This window comes from Zalophus californianus, chromosome 6 (genome assembly GCF_009762305.2).
Source record: "Zalophus californianus isolate mZalCal1 chromosome 6, mZalCal1.pri.v2, whole genome shotgun sequence".
Taxonomy (NCBI): Eukaryota; Metazoa; Chordata; class Mammalia; order Carnivora; family Otariidae; genus Zalophus; species Zalophus californianus.
Genome location: NC_045600.1, coordinates 9,734,114 through 9,747,890, shown reverse-complemented (window position 1 = coordinate 9,747,890; position 13,777 = coordinate 9,734,114). Strand labels below are relative to the sequence as shown.

The following is a 13,777-nucleotide window of genomic DNA, read 5'->3' as shown; positions in this document are numbered from 1 at the left end:
CAAAGGTGCACGGCTGCCCTCTGCATTTGTTGGTCTATGAATTGTATGTTCTCCTGACCGAATGGAGGTCACTGATGTTGGGAACCCAAGACAGACACGGGGAGGCTGGAGGGAGGGACAGATTTATATGGATTCATGAGGCCTCCACACCCCACCAATCAGGCCTCCATGGCAAAAGGGAGTAGGTAGGGTGATGAGCCACAGTCCATAATCCTTGGGGAGCCTTGCCTGGCTCCTCTGGACCCCTTACTTTGGTTGGGGGCACCAGGTATGATCTCTAGGAGGAAAGATGTAGTCTGTCCCCAAAGGTGACTGTGTTCTCAAGAGGCCTCCATGCTCCACTTCCTGCACGCGCCCCGTGAGGCCAGCTGGAAAGGGTACTCTCACTGCCATTGTAGGCCGTGGGCTCTTGTATGTGAGCGTATGGCTGACCTGCCCCTCCCTCCCTCCCTACCTCCATCCTTCCTTCCTTCCTTCCTTCCTTCCTTCCTTCCTTCCTTCCTTCCTTCCTTCCAAGATTTTATTTATTTTACAGAGAGAGAGAGAGAATGTGAGCAGGGGGAGGGACAGGGGGAGAGGGAAAGAATCTCAAGCGGAGTCTGCGCTAAGCGCAGAGCCTGACACAAGGCTTAGTCTCACAACTCTGAGATCATGATTTGAGCAGAAACCAAGAGTCAGATGCTGAACTGACTGACTCATCCAGGCGCCCCTGGCTTGCTCTTTCTGCCAAATGCTGTCACTGGGGTTCATTTATCTTTTATCCTGAATGCCTGGCACAAGCCTGGCGCCTAGTAGGGAATCAAGCCGTGTTTGGCAAATAGACAAACACAAGATCTACTTGGACTTCCCTTGTGTATTGCCAGCCAGCCCCGAAGAAACAGCTGCCTATGTTATCTCCCTGACCTTGAATCCAGCTTGCAACAAAGTCCACCCACCTGCCCCACTGCCCAGTGGAAACCCAGCCGCCATTTTGTAGCTAATTCTTAGACATTCTCTGTCGGTTGAGAAGGACAGTAGCTGAGTTAGCTGAGTTAGAAGAGTCCCAACCACCTCCCCAACCAGGTCCAGGGGAAGGGATTTACTATCCTCAGGGTTTATTTTTCTTCTTGCTCTTACCATTACTGCTGATAACAGTTATCACTTACAAAGGCTCAGAGAGGTTAGGGGACTTGCCCACGCTCTCTCGGGTAATGAGCAGCCTCATCCTTTCTGGTGTCTCCAGCATAGACACTGCTGACCAATACTACCCCTGCCCCTTGCCAATCAGCCCTTGTCCCTTGGTTCCTCTGTCATCTTCAGAGAAGACTCTACCTCTCTGTCTTTAACTTCTTGTAATATTTCTTCTCGGTCCTCTTTTCTGGCACTGGGTTATCTTCTATCTCCATCCGGGGGCACTCTGAGCAGTCGAGGATTGTTTTTCTGGGCACCTTGCCATCCTGATGACCTGAGCCGCCATTGCCTTCAGCCTGGTTGGTCCCTTATTATCTTGGCCCTGAACTCATAGTTGCCTCCCGCGCAATGTCCTTGGGGAGATCCATCATCCTTGCAGTCTCTGTATCTGAAAGCTCCGTTGTCATCTTCCCACCAAAATCTGTCCCCTTCTTCACCTCCCAGACAGTGCTGTTAGCTAAAAGCTTTCCTCCCTTTACTCAGACCAGTGGGGATGGGGGCAGGCAGGGCCAGGACTTGAACCCAAGTTCATTTGAGTCCAGAGTTCAAGCTCTTAATGCCTCTACAAGAGGGGCAAATACATCATTATGAGAGTATTAGTTGTTTTTTGTAAACAACAGATCTCTATACATAAACTTTTTGAAGACTTTCCATCACTTGGCCACTTTCCACCACTTGGCTTCCCCTACAATCATGCCGCGGTGTCCCCACTAATGTTCTCTAAGGCTGCTACAAAGAGAAGCCTCGTGTTTAAAGCATAACGTTGAGTCACACAGTGCTTGCACCCTGGTATTAAGTTGAGTCATGCCGAGTTTTATGTTTCCGAAGCACTGAGAAGCATCTCGGTTGGCATTTCCCACCCTTGGGGCCACTCTCAGAGCCTCCAGCCTCCTGAGCTGGGGATTCTTCCTGCCTTGCATTTATAGATTCCCCAAATATATATTTTAGCATCTAGACCCTGTCCTGAGCTCTGGGGATACGGTGGGGAATAAGACACACGAGGTCCTTGCCCTCCTGAGGTGACATACAAGTAGAGGAAGCACAATTACAGGGAAGGGTCATTTCAGAGTGTGACGGCGTTTGAAAAGAAGAGGGTCTGTATGATGCAATGACGAAGGCAGGGTGCAGTGTTAGCTGGAGTGGTCAGGGAAGGCCTCCTCAAGGAGGCGATATCCAAAGGACGAAAAGGAGCCACTGTGTGAAGAGATGGGAGTGGAGCAAGTACAAAGGCCCTGAGGAGGCCTTTGTGGCCAAGCAGAGTGAATGAGGGCAGTGGGATTGGGAGGTGAGGTCAGAAGGAGCAGGCAGGAGCCAGATCACTCTGGGCCTTGAAAGCCATGTGAGATAGTCTGAACTTTGTTCTAGGTCAATGGGCATTCATCTTATTGGGTATGCCATGGATGCAAGGCTCTGGTCACTCTTTACTTGAGCCATTTCTCGGGGTTGTGTTTGCAGAGAGCAAGCTTGAGACATGTAGTAATGTCCCCTTCCTGACAGAGAACAGATTTGTTTCCTGCCTGCTATAAAAGCTCAGAGTTTCTCTCCATTAATGAAAACCCATAGCATGTACAGGCATTCATCTAGGCCCATCCATGTCACCCTTGTGGGAATCGGGGCTAAGGGACCATCAGTGAGCCTGCCGGTACTTCCCACTGCTCTTGTTGTGAGTGATGAAGTCTGTTGTCTCTGACCCAAGAGTCTCATGTCTCCTGTCAGCGTCCGTGAGACCAGCCTGATTTGTCAGCTTTCAACCCAGTGAGATCTCAGCCCCTTCCTAGTTCTTGACAGGATGGCTTTTGGCACTTGCGAAGACAGGGCATGGGTGGAGAGGATGAAAGAAAACCAGTCAGGAGGCTCTCGCAGTGGTCCAGATGAAAGCTGCTGGCGGGTCAGCTAGGAGCCAGCTGTGGAAATGGAGTAAAGTGGGCAGATTTGGGATTTCATTTGGAGGCAGAGTTGTAGGTCTTGCTGAAGGATGTAGGGGATGGAGGGAAGAGAGCAAGTAAAGGTAACCGCAGGTATGTGACCATGCACTGCGTGGCTAACGGGTGCCACTCGGTGAGATGGGAAGGCTGGTAGTGGAGCAGTTTGATGGCGTCTGGTTCAGCCATGTGAGGTCGATCCCTGAGAGACACACGGTGAGAGCATGAGGGTCTGGAGGTCGGCAAGAGTCCTGGGCTGGACGCGGGGACTGGGGATTGCCGGCATGCAGGTGCTGTGGAGAGCCGCGTGGGGGGCTACGGGCCCCTCCCCGCCAGGAGCTGAGTCCTGCATGCATCCTGGTGGAACCTCCCATACTACCCCGAGTGGGACCCTGAAAGGGCCCCTCTGGTCCCCAGTCCTCCCTGAACTCCCAGCAGCCACCACTCTCTCTGGACCTGCCCTGAGGGATGGCACGTCGTAAACTAGAGAAAGTCTCCGGAGCCAACGGCCACCCTTCAGAATCCTTGAAATCTGGATTGAACCCCCTATTCTCAGTGTGGCAGGGGGCAAATGACTTGGCTTCTTCAAGCCCTATTTCTTAACTCCGTAGAACAAGAATGACAGTACCCACCTCTTGGGTTGTCCTGTAGATTGAACGTGACACTTCCTGCAAAGCATTCTGCACGGTACCCGACGCATGGTAAGCACTCAGCAGCATTGGCTGCTGTGTCTATCCCTTCCTTTCATTCAGGGGCTACTTGCAGGGTGTGGAACTCTGCGCCGGGCCCCGGTCTAGGCTCTGCAGACACAGCAGTGAACAAAACAGGAAAGGGGAGCTCACATTCTCATGGAGGGGGGTGTAGACTGTGAAAAACTCATGGAATGGAGAACAGAAAAGCAGGGCTTGGTGGGGCCTGTGCTGTGCCACCCAGATGTCCCTGCAGAACGACAACCTGCGTCCCCCGCCACCTTTGCCCACCCTGCAGGGAGCGTGGGCTGCCAGTGGCTCTCAGCTGAGTCTCTCTCTGTGCTGAGAGTCCTCATTCAGGCTCATACTCGCTTCCCAAGGGTATCTGCATCCAGTGACTGGTCGATGTGGGGGTGTAGAGGCTGTGGCTTAATTGGGATCAGTTCTGAACTGGTTTTGAGGCCTTTGTTGTGCAGTGGAGTCTGAAAGTTTTAGTTGGATGGATGGATGGATGGATGGATAGATGGACGGACGGACGGATGGATGGACAGACGGACGGACAGATGGACGGATGCCTGGGGCTTGCTGTATTTAACCTATTCACCTGAAATCCACTCTCTTTGGTCCTCCCTGCTGACATGGAGCAAACCTGCTCTCTGCCCATGGTACTGTGTGGTCCACAGCGATATTCTGCCACTGGCCAACCTTTTCCCCATTAGCTGTTTGAGGAACAGCACGATCATGTGGAGCGTGCATTAGCTCTGGACTCAGAAAGACCTCAGTCCAAGCTTGACTCAGCCATCCTGCTGTAGAGGATCTGCTGTGCATATTGAATTTCTTTAAGAAATTATGTTAGGTGCTTGCCTAATGCAAGACACCTGGTCCATGGCCACTGAAAGTCATTTCCCTCCTCTCCTTCCCTCTCTCCCGATTTCTTCTGTCATTCCTTCCTGAGTTTCCATCCAGAGAACGGCAGCCACTAAAACGAAAAACTATCATGTCTCTGCATCCCGCTTCTTTGTGAAGACATTGTGGGTAAGCTTAGGTTGAAGTTTAATTTTAGAAAGGATAATCAGAAGTGGAGTCAGAAATTAGAAAAATAGGGGACTCAGAGCCACTATCCATAACATAGAAGCAGTTGCTGGTGCTGAGCTACCTGGTGGATGAGGTGAAAAGGGGAATGTGATCAGTTGCACAGCTCTCATGATCAGAAAAGGAAGAACCCACCAGTCATCCCAGGAGATCAGAAGTGGAGCATTTTACACGCAACAGAAGAAATTAAACCACACGTCCTTCTAAATTTCTTCAGTTGAAAGAATTTTGGAATGCTCTGCTTGCCTGTTCCTAGTAGAATTTCTACATAAAACTAGACCGAGTCAGAGGGGAGGGAAAGTTGGAAAGAAGGGAAGTAGAGGCTATGAAAACATTATTATTATTATTACACATAGCAATAGGGCTTAAACTAACATCTCTGATCTGCTGTGCCTCTTGTGGAGAAATGAAATGCATATGCACACTGGCCGGAAAAATGCTCCCGCCTAATTGCCAGTGGATGAAGCACTTTATTTATAGACATCCAGAAGGAAATTTGGCTCCCTGCTCTATAATACGGCAGGGAACGGGGCCAGGTAGCTGCTGGCTCCAGAACATTCTGTGTCCCATACGGCAAGAATGTGGAACCACTTTCCATGTAAACACAGTGGGTTCTTCTCTTTTCTTTCTTATGCTTTTTTTTTTTTCTTTTTAATTTTAGAGCTCTTTGAAGAAGAACGCACTTAACCATGAATGCAAGGGGTTGGTCACCCCCCTCCGTGCGGCAGCAGGGACTGACCGCCAGAGCTGACTTCTCTTCCTCATGTTCTAATTAGCTCCCAAGGAAATGGGGAGGATGGGGGTGCGCCCAGCTCCCAGATTCAGGAGACAGTGCCCGAAGGCAGTCTGACATTCTCAGCCCCCACGTGAGGACTGGGGACACTGCAGAGAATCTAGTAATGGCTCAATCCATGGGCCCTTCATAGCAGGGAGGTCCCCTAGGAGGGAAACCTTTCCTCCTCTGCACTCAAGGGCGGGTCAGGGGAAGCCAGGGAGAGCTGCAGAATGCGGGCTGGGGTGGGCTCTGTTCCAAGACAGAATGGGAGCTGGGATTTGGGCTGCAGCTCAGGTTCCTCAAAGGGTGCTTCAGTCCAAGCAGAGAGGCCCCGAGCAGAGCAGGCCCAAGGGTGATAACAGAACACACAGACAGTGCCTTACAGCATCCAGAATGCTCTGGGCTGCTGTCTGTCGTGCGTTTCTGGTTGGCCAACACTGATTGTGCACCTGCTGTGTACCAGGTACGACGCACGATGGACGGGCTTCCGGGGGGACAGAAGCAATTGACACCCGCTGGTTCCCCCTGCAAACGAGAGCCGCAGGCCCATGAGTTTGCAGTCTCCACGCCCCCACTGTGGCCCGGGCCCCCGCCTTCTGCCCGTCACCTGGTGTCCGCAGCGGCCTCAGGACTGGTCTGGTGGCAGCCAGTGGTGCTCCTGCGGATCATTCTCCATGAGGACCTGGGTGGATCCTTTTTAAAGTCACTCAGATCAGGTCACTTAAAAGTAAGTCGAAACTACACCAGGTAAGTGAACGGGTAGAATGTCATCCACATAAAACCTTCCAAGAGCCTGGTGACGGTGACTTTATGTGTCAGTTTGGCTGGGCTCCAGCACACGGTTATGATTCAGACACGAATCTGGGCGTTGCTGCGAAGGTCTTTAGTAGATGTGGTGAACATCCACCAAGAGACTTCGCACCTGCTCTTTCCTCTGCTGGGCACACCCTTCCTCCAGATGTCTACACTCTTGCTTCTTCTTACTTTACTTCTTCCTCTGTCTCTGCTAAAATGTCACCTTCCCTGACCACCTGAACACTCTGTCCTGTCACTCCTATATCCCGCTCTCTTCCCCCGCCCCCAGCCCTTGAACTGAGTACCATCTAATGGAATACCTACGTCCTGGCATTTTTCTCTTTGTTTTCTTCCTCCTTGCTTGAGAAGGGAAGCTACCTGAGGGCAAAGGCTTTGGTGTGTTTTGATGACTGCTGTATCCACAGCACCTGGGTCTGTGTGGCACATAGATGCTTACTTATCTTGGGCGGATCAGGCCGCCATCACAAAGTCCCACAGACTGGGTGACTTAAACCACAGAAATGTACTTTCTCACAGTTCTAGAGGCTGGCAGTCCAAGATCAAGGTTCCGGCAGTTTCTGTTTCTGGTGACAGCCCTCTTCCTAGCTTGCAGATGGCCACCTCTTCACTTACCTTTACTCACCCCCATAAAGGCCCTCTATCTCTAAGTGCCATCACCTTGAGGGGTTAAGGCTGTAACTAAGAATTTGGGGAGGGGACCCGGTTCAGCCCATAATAGTGCCCAACAAATGCCTGTTGAATGAATGAAGGGGCAAAGTGAGTCGTGTGATCATGGTTCAGAGGACCCTAATGCGCCCAAAAAGTTCAAGAAGTTTCTAGAAGAGAGGACTCCTGAGTTGAACCTACAAAGCCACTCTGTGCTGATGGGCCTTCTATCACAATTCTTTCCACCTCACAAATCAGAAAATGAAGGCTCAGTGATGTTCAGCAATTCACCCAGCGCTGGAACTGAGGACCAGGAAGCCTGCTGGGGGTGTATCGGGGGGGTCAGTCAGGAGACTGAAACCACACTGGGTATTTTGTTGCCCAGGGGTTGACCAGGTATACAGTTGTTACCTGGGCAATGAAAGGGTAAAAAGAGCATCAGAACTTTGTAGGGATAGCTGCTATAGGAAGTAGCTACCACCTGCCCGGAATGAAGGCAAGACTTTGGAATTACTATACGGACCCCAGGGCCCTGGCCCCCCAGCCCCAGAGGAGTCTGTGGGGAGGGGCGGCACAATGAAGGGGTTGTGTGAGGACCGGGAAAACAGCAAACCGGATGCAGATGATCCTGTGGACAAGCAGAGATACAGGGGGTGCTCGCGGGAGGAGCCTCTAGGAAGAGGGGGGCCCTGCCGGCGCGTGGTGGCCTTGTCCAGGCTCTTTGGGGAGAAGGGCATCAGTGAGGTAAACAACAGGGTCTGCCACACTTCAAAAAATCAGAAACAAGGGATGCCTGGGTGGCTCAGTCGGTTGAGCATCCAATTCTTGATTTTGGCTCAGGGCATGATCTCAGGGTCTTGGGATTGAGCCTCATGTCAGGCTTTTCGCTCAGCAGGGCGTCTGCTTGAGATTCTCTCTCCCTCTCCTTCTGCCCCACCCCCTGCTCGCTCGCTCGCTCTCTCTCTCTGAAATAAATAAATACATATTTTAAAAATCAGAAATAATAAGAAAATTGTTTCCATTTGAGACAAATATCAAGTGTAATTTATATGATCAAACTTAGCGCTCTTTTCTATATTAAAAATCGCATGAAAGGAGGAAAAAAACTTTGCTGAAATTCTAGCAAGCACTTTCCATGATCATCCAAATGATATTTTTTGGTGGCAATGTATCACATTGTCCCCTAAATTGGAAAAAAAAAAAGAATAATCTAACTTCTTCAGATCATGTTATTAGCTAGACTAGGAAGGTGCTCTCTACATCTTTAAAATTCTTGCAAAGTACAGTTTGATGTGTCCTCTGACGAATATAGAAAAAACGGTTCAAATATTAAGTCATTTGGAGGGAAAATGACTTAATTTAACCCAGTCTCCTTCCACCCGCTCCCAGCAAATGAGAAAGAAGAGATGAAGGGCAAAGTGTAAGCCAGGGTTCATGGCAACACCTGGTCAGAGAAGACACCCTCCCCCACCCCACACCAGCTCACAGGGAGCCTAGGGGACACCTGCAGGACAGCTGGGCAAAGTCTTTGCTTCTGGAGACAGCTGGTCACGGGAGGTTGTGCCAAGTAGATATCCTAAGCTACATTGAATCCTTACTTTGTGCCAAGTATTGAACAATTACAAACTCACTAATTCTCTCAAAAAAAAAAAAAAAAAAGAAATTAGGCACATTTTGATCCATATTTCACAGTAGGATTCACTGAGGCTTAGAGGAGTAAAGTAACCTGTCCGAGGCCATGCAGCCGGCTGAGCCCGGATTTCAGCCCAGTCTTTGTAACTGTCAGGACTGGAAGGTACCTCAAATGGTATGTATCTAACATAGGTCACCAAGCTCAAGAGAAGCAAGGCAATGTTCCCAGTGCACGCAGTCAATTCCCCTGACAGCTGGGAGTGGGCCGGATCTCATGGTTCTCTGTGGAAAGCTGTTGCTGCACCAGTCCTAAACTGCAAACCAGAAACCTCACTTATATCCTGTGATTCTAATAAAAGGGGTTGGGGGGACACAAACAAAATCAGGAAGAGATCTTGGAGAAAATGGACCAAGGGAGCTGAATTTATTTATTTATTTATTTATAAGATTTTATTTATTTATTTGAGAGAGTGAGAGCGTGAGTGGGGTGGAGGGGCACAAGGAGAGGGAGAAGCAGGCCCCCCGCGGAGCAGGGAGCCCAACATGGGGCTCATTCCCAGGACCATAGCATCATGACCCAAGCTGAAGGGAGATGCTTAACGACTGAGCCACCCAGGCGCCCCCAGGGAACTGAATTTAAAATACAAGGTTCCTGGGTGGCTCGGTCGGTTGAGCGTCTGCCTTCAGCTCAGGTCATGATCTCAGGGTCCTGGGATCGAGCCCCGTATTGGGCTTTCTGCTCAGCAGGGAGTCTGCCTCTCCCTCTCCCTCTGCCCCTACCTCCTGCTTGTTCTCTCTCTCTCTCAAACAAATAAATAAAACCTTAAAAATAAAGACAAGGATCATCAGTATCTGCTAAAACTAAACCCAGGCTGGCCCTCTGACCCAGCATTTCCACCCCTGTGTGTCCCATACCCAAGAGAAACGTGTGTTTCTCAAACCCAGAAGACACGTACCACGATGTTCATGGGAGCTTTCTTCCTAATTGTCTCCAAGTGGAAGCAACCTAGGTGTCTTGTCAACTGGAGAATGGATAAATAAATTGCGGTATATACATGTAATTAAATACTACATGTATATACCGCATAAGAAAGTATCCATCATTGATACACAAACATGATGAATTTCACAAACATATGGATGACCAAAGTCAGTTGTGCCCATGTTTGAACTTCTACTGGGTAATTCTATTTACAGGAAGAGCAAACACGGGCAAAACTCACTGCAGGGGAAGGGAATCAGAAATGGTGATCATGGTGGGGGAGAAGGATATTGACTGGGGGCACGTGCAGGAGCCTCCTGAGGGTGATAAACAAGTTCAATGTCTTGATCATGATGGAGGGTACAGGATGCATGCTATCATATGCCAAGCTGTATGCTGGTGGAGGTTTATGCATTTTACCGTATGTAGGTTATATCTACATTGAACTTTATTTTTAAAAACAAGTCAAGCTCAGGAACCTCAAGTGAGGACAGGGACGAAGGCGGTCCCTCTCTTGCCCGGGGAACCAAACACGGTTGTGTGGCACATAGAAGACCCCAGTAAATTATTGTTAGAGGGAAGCATGTATGAATGGCATCAATAATCTCATATGAAAAAAACACACTGGCTCCTTAGAGAAGGGAAGGAAGTGGAAAATGAAGCTAGACAAAACATTCAGGTTAATATACCGCAAATCTCCATTTATCTATCCAATTTGGGGAAAGTGAATGAGTGCTAGGCAGCCATGATTACAATGCCAGCCCTTGTTTTGGTTGACAAATTAATCTGCCCACGGTTTGGGAAGTGAGGGAGCATCTCCCTGCATCATCCCACAGGCCAGGGCCTCATCTGATTTCATGGGAATAGCTGGAGGCTGCCTGATTTTCATGTAGATTACTCGAGAGCTGAATGTAAATTGATGTAAATCAGGGAAACGGATCAGTGGCCACGATACCTTATTCTCCATGGTGGGGCCTCTCCTGTGCATTGACTGGCCAGTGGCTCTCTGGGTACCTTTCCAATCTGAGCCAGGCAGCCTTCTGGGGGTGAAGCTGGGGGAGGGGAACCAGGGAAGCCCAAGGGGAGGTCATGTGGGCTCCATGGAGCCCTTGAGGAAATAGGGTCTCCCAGGAAAGAGATCGATGACAACCACCAGCAGTGAAGCGCTCTGCAAGGGCCTCAGACACATCTCGGCTCTAATTGACACATCGAGTTGCAAGCAGAAGGTGGTTATGGTTTTTATAAAGGCAATATACGCTCGTTGTAGGAAGACTAGCAAATTTAGATAAGCAAAAGGAAAAGAATAACGAGGACCCACAACTCCACCAGTCACGAGTAATCAGTTGAAATGCGGATGTGCTTCCTTTCAGACCTGTCCTAATATACATGCAGATATGTATGTCTTTGTAGGGAATTTGTGTTTTCATGGTTTGTCATTTTTAACTGTTTTATTCCTTTGGCTCCATGTAATGAGCTTAGAAACTGAATCGGGATAAATGAGGTTTAGCCAGCCGTAGATTTTCCATGGAGCTACAATGCTTAAGCGACAGAACCCCCCACTTATTCGTCCCCTTCCAGGGTCCTGTACCTAAACTTGCATTCATCATTTTGTGGTCTTTTCCTTAAAGAGGGCTCCCCAAACCATCTCTGTGCTCCACAAAACTTGATTCTATGCCAGCATTTAACCATAAGTTAGTGCTAGGGGCTGAATTGTGTCCCCTGAAAAGATATGTTGAAGTCCTAGCCCCCTGGTACCCGTGAATGTGATCTTATTGGAAAGAGGCCCTTGCAGATATAATCAAGTTAAAATGAGATCATACTGGATTAAGGTGGGTGCTGTTTGGTGCGATGCGTCTACAGGCCAAGGCATGCCGAGGACTGCCGACCACCACCAGAAGCCAGGAGAGGCAAGGAAGGGATTCTCCCTTAGAATCTTGGGGACACCTTGATTTCAGGTTTTTACCCTCCAGAACCGAAAGAGAATGAATTTCTGTTGTTTTAAGCCATGCAGTTTGTGTTATTTTGTTACGGCAACTCTAGAAAGCCAGGGCAGCCAGTGAACCCCGAAGCTTGCTGGGCATCAGAATTACTGGCAAGACTGAGGTGACCAATGGGAGGCTGCTAGGTGAGTGAGGGCCCAGAGCAATGGAAGGAAGCATGTCGGTGGCATGTTCTTGGCCCACAACTGGCCGCCTCCTCCGTCTGCACACATCCCGGTTAGTTGGCGTCTGCCTTAAGTAGTGCTGGATTAAAAAGAAGCGCACGTTCTTGTTGTTTTGACTTGACTTTTTCTCCATTGACCCAAGGAGGGGAAAGCAAGTTCGCTGAGCATCCAGGTCTTCCCTTCTGTCATTTATCTGTGTAAATGTCCTGGTAGCTCCCCGAGGTAAGTAGTATTATCCCCATTTTGCTGACAAGAAAGCTGAGACTCTGGAAGTTGACACAGCTTGCTCAAGGTCAGTGAGCAGGTGACTGAGCCAGGGTCTGAGCCTAAAGTCTTCTTGCACCGAAGTCTGCGCTCTTCTCTCTCTCGCTTCCCTAAAAGGGGGCTTTGAATCTCATGTTGAAATTTCGGCTCTCGTTGTCCACTGTTGACCAGCCAGTCGGTGAGCCCATGGTGAGCTCTCAGGGAAGAAGGAAGAATCCTCCCTTAAAAAAACAAAAAAACAAAAAAAACAAAAAAACAAAAAAAACTTCAAATAAAAAAAATAGGGAAATAATAACTGTTGGTGGGTACGTGGGGAAATCGGGATTCCTACACATCGCTAGTGGGAATACAAAATGGTGCAGCCGCTGTCGAAAACACTTCTGTGTTTCCTCAACCAGTTAAACATAGAATTACTACATGACCCAGCAATTCTGCTCCCAGGTATCTATCAAAAAGAATCAAATGGGTGTCCCAGAAAAAAACTTGTACACGAATGTTCACAGAAGCAGTGCCCACAATAGCCAAATGGTGGAAGCCACCCAAATGTCCATCGATGAAAACATGGGTCCACAAATGTCCTATTTCCCACGCCATGGAGTATTACTTAGCCATAAAAAGGAATCAGGTATTGACTCCGGCCATGGATGTGTCAGTGGATGAACCTTGAAAACGCTATGCTAAATGAGAGAAGCCAGTCACAAAAGGCCACATCCTGGATGATTCCATTTACATGAAGTGTCCAGAATAGGTAGACCCACAGTGACAGAATGTAGACTGGGATGGGGGTGGGGCCCGTTGCTAGGGGCTGGGGGAGGGGAGGAATGCGGGGTGACTGCTGATGGGCACGGGGTCCCCTTGAGGGAGGATGAAAATGTTTTGGAACTTGATAGTGGTGATGGCTGCCCAGCATTGTGCATGTGTTAATGCCACTCAATTGTACACATTAAAATGGCAAATTATACGTTATGTATATTTTACCACAATGAGAAAGATTTCAAAAAAAAAATCTTCAGTGGATTTCTCATGATGCTGCCTTCTCTCAGCTCTCCTGTTTCTGTCACAACCAGACTTCTCCGAGGAGCTGTCCCTACAGGCTGTCTCCACGTGGCCATGACCAGCTCACCCGTTATGTCCTCCTGTCTGGCTTTGGGCACCATCCTGACCCTGACATTGTCCCATTGGGTCACACTTTCACCTCCCCTCTTACCTGGCCTGAAGGCATCATCAGACAATACAAACACACACACACACACACACATCTTTTTTTCCATTTGGGGTGAAGTGTCCTCCCTGAAGACTCTTTTGTTCCTGACACAGCTCACTCGGCATTGGAAACTTTCAGACTGACACCTCAACACTGACCTTGAGCAAGGTTTCATTCTCCAGCGGGAGAGACGGGGCAGAGCCCAGCAATTATGCGCTGATGGCCATCAACCCAGCTGTCCTGGAAATTCTCGCCCCAGCAGGCATCACATGCGGAATATATATTCATGAGAGTCAAAAGGTAATTTGTATGTGTCTCAAATTGCATCCTATCTTTCCCCCCTCAATTTTCCTTTCCTGCAGAAGGTAAAATTAAAGGCTTCAGAATATTACACCTTTTAGTAGTTACCAGGTGACAGGGTA

At 49.1% G+C, this 13,777-nt stretch overlaps 1 long non-coding RNA gene across 1 annotated transcript in view; it reads left to right on the top strand.

Annotated features, from left to right (window-relative positions):
* LOC113909808 overlaps positions 1-3,755 on the top strand; it is a 37,483-nt gene extending 33,728 nt beyond the window's left edge. The window contains exon 4 of the long non-coding RNA XR_003515827.1: positions 3,704-3,755. This is a non-coding gene — a long non-coding RNA (uncharacterized LOC113909808). The remainder of the gene's footprint in view (positions 1-3,703) is intronic.
* Positions 3,756-13,777: the final 10,022 nt, after the last annotated feature.